Raw genomic sequence first — 8,954 nt, 5'->3', positions numbered from 1 at the left:
TCAGCAAGGTACGTATGCATCTTGTTAAGGCAGATTGAGTCACGAAACACAAGAGCAATCAAATCGAGCCTCGAAACTCACATTCTTTAGTAATAAATGCAGCAATTATTATACCTTAATTTTTGATCCATAACATTTGGCGCCGACTGTGGGGACGCACAACAACAACCATGGCGAGAACACGGAGAACAAGCAGCGCCCTTGAAGGAGGAACTCCCGCGGGAACAACCTAAGCGATTTCGTCAACCGTGGAGGTACCTCCGCACTCAACCTATGCCACCACCCAAGGAGAAGCCCAGGTAGGGGCAACTGAACCTCAGCCACAAGGGACGATTCCATCGGCTACTCAAGGGACAAATTCCCAACTTTAGCAGCTACATACACCTGTGAATTCTCGACCCGTTGGGTATGAGTATTCAAATATTGTGACTACTAACCCCCCTTATGGGATGCCCCTTTACCCCGAGGTTGGAGGAAGTGGACATGCTGGTCGGGGTGAAGCACGAGGGCGAACAACCCCCTACATACAAGGTTTGGCTCCTATCCCGGAGGATCAGGAATTTTTTGGTCCTTATACTGAGAGAGACTCCGAATCTTCGGATGATGAAGTGGCCCCAAGAAGGAGACGTGCTGGCAAAGAGCCGATGGCTGATGGTAACCAACGTCCTAGAAGCACCCGAGGGGTGAATCCCCAAGAAGTGCAGGAGAGAATCAAGGCCCATGAAGCTGAGATTCAAAGGCTGAAGCGCGACTTGGAGGCGCACCAGGTTCCGTTACCACCTAGGGGGAGAAATCCTCCTCCAATCATAGACCTGGATGGTCCGTCACAAAGAAGGGTTGTAGTCCCAAGAGATGATCCAAACAATCTTCTTCCCCTTGGAGATCCTGATGATCCTACTCCACCATTCATTGAAGAGATAATGAATGCCCATATCTCAAGGAAGTTCAAGATGCCCACTATCAAAGCTTATGATGGCACGGGAGATCCCGCTACTCATGTCAGGACCTTCTCCAATGCACTGTTGTTGCAGCCCGTGAATGACGCTATTAAGTGTCGGGCCTTTCCTCAAACCCTGTCGGGTATGGCTCAAAGATGGTATAGTCGTTTGCCCCCGAACTCTATTGGGTCCTTCGGATAATTAAGTCAGGCTTTTATTAAGCAGTTCATCACTGGGAGAGTGCATGAGAAAATTTTAGCATCTCTCATGAGCATTGTGCAGGGAGCGAAGGAATCCTTGAGAGACTACCTGAATCGTTTCACGAAGGAAGCTTTAAATGTCCCAAACCTTGATGACAAGGTAGCCATGATAACACTGCAACAGGGAACTAAGTGCATGAGATGCAAGCATAAAGTTCGATAAATAGAAATGGTTCAAATAAATAATACAAAGTCTGATAAATTAAGTCTCAAAGACAAGATAAAATAAATAAGCCACGCAGGGCTAGAAAAGATCTAAGGAGCAGAGGTGCCCTCGGCATCCATATCATCATCTCCTCCGCCCTCGCTGGAAGTCTCATTCGTCCCGGAGGAGGAAGAGCTATCATCCGCAGCAGGCCTCGAAGACGACTCGGGAGGAGGAAAAAGTGGGTTCTGAGGGACACGATCTGAGACAACCACTCGGGTACGAAACCTCTGCAACAAAGCCTCGTCATCAGGGCAGACATAGTCCGCCGGGTTAATATCAGGACAGGCCTCGTTCACGGTCCCAAGGGTCGTGTCCCAGCCAGTCCTAAAAAACCCAGGGAAGACTGAGTCGTCCCTCACCCTCATGGACTGGGTAAACTCCTCCGAGTCCAAGTAGTTGTCAATCGCCTTATCTTTCTCGGCCCGTAGCACCACCAGCTCAGCGTTGGACTCTCCGAGCTCCTCCTCCTTACGCTTCAGCTTCCGCTCCAAAGCGGCTTACTTCTTCTGCTGCTTCCTGATGGCATTATCAACTTTGTCAGAAGCCCTCTTCCATGATTCAGCTTGCCTCACAGCGCCTTGAAAGTAGGCGTTAGACTGAAACGAAACAATAAACGAGGATATAATAAGGCAAGAAAATGCTACAAGTAAAAAGAAAGAAAAATTTCAAGGAAGGGTCATACCGAGGCCAGGGACTGAGCTCCCATGAGCTTTATCCTCTCCAGATCAGGGGTAGCAACCACGTCAGTAAAGTCCTTGGGGGTTACGCCATGGTAGGACCAATCCCAAGCGTGCTTTGTGGATCCAACCATGGTATCCCCTCGGCGGAATCCCCAAAGTGGCTGATAGGCACCCGTAGCAACAGAGACAGGAGCAGCAGCAGTGATAGGGGCACTGTGGGCCTCAGCTCCCTCAGCTGGAACCTCCACCATGGGCTCCTTGTGCTTCCGTAGGAAGCTAGGCTCCGTAGCCTTCCCTCGAGTATCCAAACCCGTAAGGCGAGCCTTCTTCATCCTCGCGGTCTCCTCAACGAGAGGCACATTATCCTCTTTGATTTCCTTAACAGCTACAAAACAAGAGAAAAAACAAAATAAGTGGTGTCAATAATGCATGAAAGAAAGTAAAAATGAGAAGGGAAGAAAAATACCCTGTTGAGAAATAGAGGATAGCCCCACGTGGATGAGGGAGAACTCCTCTAAAAGAGTCCAGCTGATAGTGGCACCGTCATCCCGAGTAAGCTCATCATAAATGATAGTTTCCTCGGGGGTTAAGTGAATGGATTTGAGGCTACCATCACTAACCTTCCCAAAGGAAGATCTGAAGAGGGTGCCCCAGTCACCATTCTCCAACCTTAACCCGACAAAACTATTCCTCCAATTTTGGTTATTGTCGGGAATGGAGGCGCTGTTAAAAATGCGCTTACACTTGGGCCTTTGTTTAATGTAGACCCAACCACAAATACTAGAAGAACTGTTATAACACTGGAAAATCTTCCTAAAAATAGCTACAGATAAGGGAAAACCTCCCCTAAGACAACAAACCATGAAACATAAAATGTTTCTCTAGGCGTTTGGAGGAAGCTGACAGGGGTTAATTTGTAAATCAGCTAGGAGGTAAGGAATGAAGGGATGAAAATGAAACCTAAGCCCAACATCAAGGGCATCTGTGTAAACAAAAAGAGTATTAGGTTTCCAGTGGCAAGTACGGTCGCCACCAGAAACTAGAACTAGCCCAAGAGGAGGACGAACATTATAACCAGCATTTAACTTATCGTAATCTATATTGTGCCATGTGTTGCAATGATTAAAAGAGTCGAGATGTGCAGTGGAGGGATATTCGTCCCCCTAGTATTAATCATATCTATCAAAGACATGTAAGAAGAGCGGATTTCGACATCCTTACCTCGTTTTGAAGCCGAGACTATCTTGGCCGCTCTCTCGGAATTCTTATCAGCCATTGATGGAGGCTGAAGGAACCTTGAAACCTTGGAAGGGAGGAAATGCCGGAAAAGGCTAGGGACTTGGCCGGAAAAACTCTAAGTTGAGAAGAGAGGAGAGTATTTGGGAAGAGAAATGAGAAATGAAATGAGAGGTGTGACGATTTCACTCTCCCATCCCACTCTTATATAGGCACAAATAAGCCCATTTGGGCCTAGAAAAGCCCATTTGGGCCCAAGAAAAGAATGATCTGGAAGAATCCAATATTAAAACTTAAATTAAATAAATATTTTCAAAAATTCTGGAAGAATCCAGAAAGAACCCTAGGAATTCTAGAAAAATCTGGAATTTGGACTTAGAAATGGAGGCCCAGCCCAAATCTTATTGGGCCTGGAAATAAATCAAGCCCAGATAAGGGCCCATGACATAAAATATAAATTTTTTACAACAAGCCCAAGTACTGGGCCCAAGTTCAATGCTCAACTCAAGCCCAGTGAATGGCCCACAGGGAAGGAAAGCCCAATTAAGAAAAACCCAGCAAAGGGTTTGGCCCCAAGAAATTATTCAAAATAATAATAAGCAATAAAGGGCAAAGAACCTTGATCTAATTCGATCAGGATTTGTTCTTTATTCTTGATCGAATTTTTCTAGTCGAAAATACTATCGACCAGGATTATGTAGGAGCTTAATTTGGTCAAAAAACACAAAGTCCTGACCGAGAAAGATAGGGTCTTGGTCGAAAGGGGTGAAACCCTGATCGAAAAATGACCAGAAAACTTCGTCGAACACTCCTCCTCGAAAACACTCTCAACCAGGAGACAATAAGTGGGCTAATTCGGTCAGAAAACAAATATCCTGACTGAAAAGGCCAGAATCCTGATCGACAAAAATAAATAAATAAATAAATATATATATAGGGTGAAAATCCTGGCCGAAATTCGACCAGGATTCCTGCTCGAAAGAGCTTCGATCAGGGCAATTATGAGCCTAATTCGACCAGGATCCTGGTCGAACCAGGTATAAAAAAAAAGAGAAAAGAAGGAAAAAATGAGGGAAGAAAAATCCTGAAAAAATGAGAATTAAAGGAAATTCCTTTTCTAGAAAATATGAATATTTTCAGAAAATAAGGAATAAATCCAGAAATTAAAGGAAATTCCTTAAAATATTTTCTGAAAATGTAAATATTTTCAGAAAATGAGGAATAAATCCAAAAATCAAGGAAAAATCCCAGAATTAAGGGAAAATTCCAGAAAATCAAGGAAAAATCCCAGAATTAAGGGAAAATTCCTGAAAATCAAGGAAAAATCCAAGTATTAAGGGAAAATTCTAGAAAATTAAGGAGAAATCCCAGAATTCAGGGAAAATTTCTGGAAATTAAGATACTTCCTGAATAATAGGGATTAAAGCAAATCGTTGTAAATGTGTAGGTCGTTCCACACTTTACACAAAAATGATACCCTGTAAGGGAACAAATGAACTTAACTTCTGCGAAACCTAGTCACTATTTCCCAAAAGTTGGGGGGCAAATGATAGGGAAGAAAATAAGGCATAGGTATGTAATTAATGTTGCATTAATCATATCAGAATTGGACCGACAGCTAGGCCCATTTCAGAAGACCCAAAACCCAGAATATTAATTAATTTCGTAATTAATTAATAAGGGATAAGTCAGCTGATAAGATGAGTCCTAATGGAGAAATAAATCGTTGTAGATTGGCCTCCAAGGAACCTGGTGGGATAAGGAATCAGCTTCCTACCTTTTAGGACTCCAAAGTCCATTCTAATTCTGAGACTTGCCCACTAAGTCTCCTAACCCAAGTCCAATTCAAGGTCTCCTAACATCTATATAAGGGGTCTCACCCCCATCAATCAGAACTACGTTTTTTGACTTGATCCTTGGCAATCAGCAAGGTACGTATAAGGGTTTTTAGCACATAAACGCAACGAAAACATAAATTTAATTCTTAAAAAATCGAAACCCTCCGCAGGATCCACGCGAAAAATAATATTTAATTCGTAGTTCAGTATGTTTATCTTAAGAAGCTTTACGTTAATGGAAAGATGGAGGTCTTGAATGATCACCATGTAGCCCATCGCTGGAACGATCTACACCTTGAAGGTATCCACACGAATGATTGCCCGGAGGATGGGTGTGTACTAGCACGTTCTTGAGGCCGCCTTCTTGCTCTCTCTATCTCTCTTCAAGTTATAGGGTTTATGTTTTATCAAATAAAATGTGTAACCCTAATTCTATTAGAAAAAGATATTATATAGGCAAGAGCTATCGAGCCTCCAACCCTAAACTTAATTTTAGAGTTATTATTATTATTAAATTCAAAATTCTAATTATTGTATTATTAAGTCTCACTTAATCATCCAATAACTTAATTTCGGATTTAATATTAAATTCAAATTTCCTATTTATTTAATTAATTAAGTCACACTTAATTAATAACAAATAATTCGAATTACTTACATTTAATTTAAATCCGAATTTAAATTAAATAATCCTCCAATTATTCTTTGTGCGATCCTTTAGGTTATTATTACGTTGGCAACAATTTTAAATTTAATTTAAAATCATAAACAATGAGCGGCATCTAGTAATACATCATTGTTACCCAAGTAATAATAATTAAATCGGTGATCGATTAAACCTTTTGTGTATAATGTACAATGTACTATAATCCTTTTAACCATATATTATAGATTAAACTTGAGGCATGTTATGTGTCATCCTCTTCATAATTTAATCCAGGTTTCCTTGATCGATGAGTAGACTATAACATCAAATCAACATTTGAGCATGGCCATGCATTTCATAGTCTAACTCAAACAAGAGGCCAATAATATCACTCCTAAAATAGGAGGGTTAAATCCATTCTAGATCATTCATATTTCTCATATGATTCATAATATACCCAATATACACTTTTATCATCACCCGGTCAAAGGTAACTTTTAATGCAACCAAAGTATATTAATTCTCATATAGAAATATAATGATTTCAAGTTTAAGGACCAATACATCATTATAACTGTGAGAATTACTTATGACACAACAGACATGTAGAACTCACATTGGGTCTTCGAGCACCATGTATATAATACATGTGCCTGTGTTTTGACTTTAGTATCACTATACCTATGATCAATGAGATGTGATCATCAGTCAACATTCACACTAGTCTTAATGCATTATTATTGTCCCTTAATAATAATACTCGACTAGGGATCTTCAGGAATATCGATACTATTCTCATAATCTCATTTCTAAGTCACGTACTTAGAGATATAAAATTACATATCATATTCCAAGGACATTTATTAATCTAACATCTTATCGCAGAAAATAAAGATATAATAAATTACTAAAGAATAATCCATATAATCAGAATTAATAATCCAAATGTTTCATAATATAAACATAATAGTGTTGTCTCTAGGGCACAAACACTAACAATCTCCCACTTACACTAGAGCCAATCACCCATGTATCTAATACCCATGGAACTAGTATGATGTTAGGTCACACACACTATAGAAGGGGGTTGAATACAGTGTTTAGCACAATCAAATCGAATTAAAGAACTCAAGTAATAGAAAACAGACTTTATTCAATATAATAAACTCTGTTACAATATGGAACTGTCCTCTCTCAGTGTTGAACAAATTATCACGAGAGCTGCTAGGGTTACAATGAATATTATTCTCGATAATGATAACACATATAGTGTAAACCCTACGTCTGTGTTTATATACTACACAGTTATAAGATAATCACTAATTGATATGGAATATAATTTTGCTTCTTAAAATATATCAATCAGTTATCTTTTCTTCCAAGTATTCTATTCTTCATAGAATTCCTTCTTCATGCATATCTCTTCTTGCGTTTGTATTGATCTTCTTTCCTTTCAATCAGCCGCCTTCCTTATCTGAAAGTATCCTTAAGTCCTGATATTATCTCCTGATAAATATCTCTTGATAACTTAAGTTTTGACAACTTAAGTTCTGACTTCGGTATAAGTGCTGATTTCCAAGTACTGATTTGTCCTGTTTAAGTAAGATCTGAAAACTAAATACAAATCATATTAGACATGACATTATCAAATATATCTAACAATCTCCCCCAACTTGTAAATTAGCATAATATACAAGTTTAACAGATATTTGATGATGTCAAAAACATTAAGTACAAATGCATGAGAATTTGACTAGATAACTACAACTTACAGTCCTTAAAGCTTTACCATCTTTAACTTCTGATAACAGCTTCAGTCTGTATACACATCAGAATTTGAGCAGTTGTAGATCTTGACTTGACTTCAATTACTGATCTCTTTGATGTCAGGAGTTGTTCTGAGATAATTATTTAACAAACATCTCTCAGCATATTTAAGTTCATCAATCATCCTCCTTTTAGCATTCTTCAATTCAACTGTATCTTCACCAATTTGAAAGATAGCAGCCCTGAGATCATTTATTTTAGCTTTTCTTATGTCCTGATCTAGTCTGATCAAATATGCCTTGTCAGACTCAAGATTGAATTCCACAGCCTTATAACCCAGAAAGGTAGTTATAATCTTAGCAGAGTTAGGCTTCATCTCGACAATATCACCCTTGTGATCTCTGTACTTGGGACAGTATGTGCTGTCAGACTTTACAGAATAAAGCTTCTTCTGTCTCTAAATTTGAGTCTTCAAATAAATTGCAGCACTTTCTGTTAATCTGTTCTTCACTTGAAGTAGGAATAGAACATGTTCTAGTTCCTCAAAATACTTCAGTGGTATAGCATTCTCCCTAATATGGTATACCCTTCCATCGGTCATGAAATATAACAAGATGTGTTCTTTCAATAAGGTATGGTAAACCATCTGTATAGATTCAAGTCGATTCAATATTTCAGGAGTTGCTCCAACACCTGGTTTACTCAAGGAAGTTGGATCATTGGTTGTGTTATGTACTCTTCTTTCATCAGCACTACCCAATCCATATTTATCTCTTGCTTCCTTTCCTGTAACGACTCTTGCTTCAAAACCACTTGCTGCAGCCTTCAAAGGTTGAGTTTGTTTAGCTTTGGTGAATCCTGGTAGGAGTAACTTTGAGGATTTAACATGAGCAATGTCAGAGGTTTCCTTTAACTTATCTTCTGATATCAAGTCAATTTGAGCTGTGTCAGAGGTTGCTTGCTTCAATGTCATATCAGAACTTACTATATCTTGACTCTGAACAATTTGAGCCATGTCAGAGGTTATTTGAGAAATCTTCTTTGAAATCAGAGTAAGATTAGCATCTTCATCAGATATTTCTTCATCCATAGTAGGCACATAAACCTTTACAGGTTCACCAACTTTTTCTTTGCCCTTGGACCTTGGATCTATCTGCATTTGTGATTTGGCATTGGTTGCCTCAAGATTTATCCTTTCTTTTATCACAATGCCTTTAGCCTTAGGAATTTTCTTTTCAACATCAAAAGCTTTAGATTTGAAGTTGACTTTTTCTAACTTAAGTCTAGCTTCTTCTTCCTTTAGACTCTCAAAGTCCATTCCTGGATTTTCTTTCAGAAATAACTGTCTTGAAATTTCCTCATCAAGTTCCAGAAGTTCATC

This window comes from Apium graveolens, chromosome 10, assembly GCF_009905375.1.
Source record: "Apium graveolens cultivar Ventura chromosome 10, ASM990537v1, whole genome shotgun sequence".
In the NCBI taxonomy this organism is placed as follows: Eukaryota; Viridiplantae; Streptophyta; class Magnoliopsida; order Apiales; family Apiaceae; genus Apium; species Apium graveolens.
The sequence above is the reverse complement of the archived record's forward strand: the minus strand, read 5'-3'. Positions refer to the sequence as shown.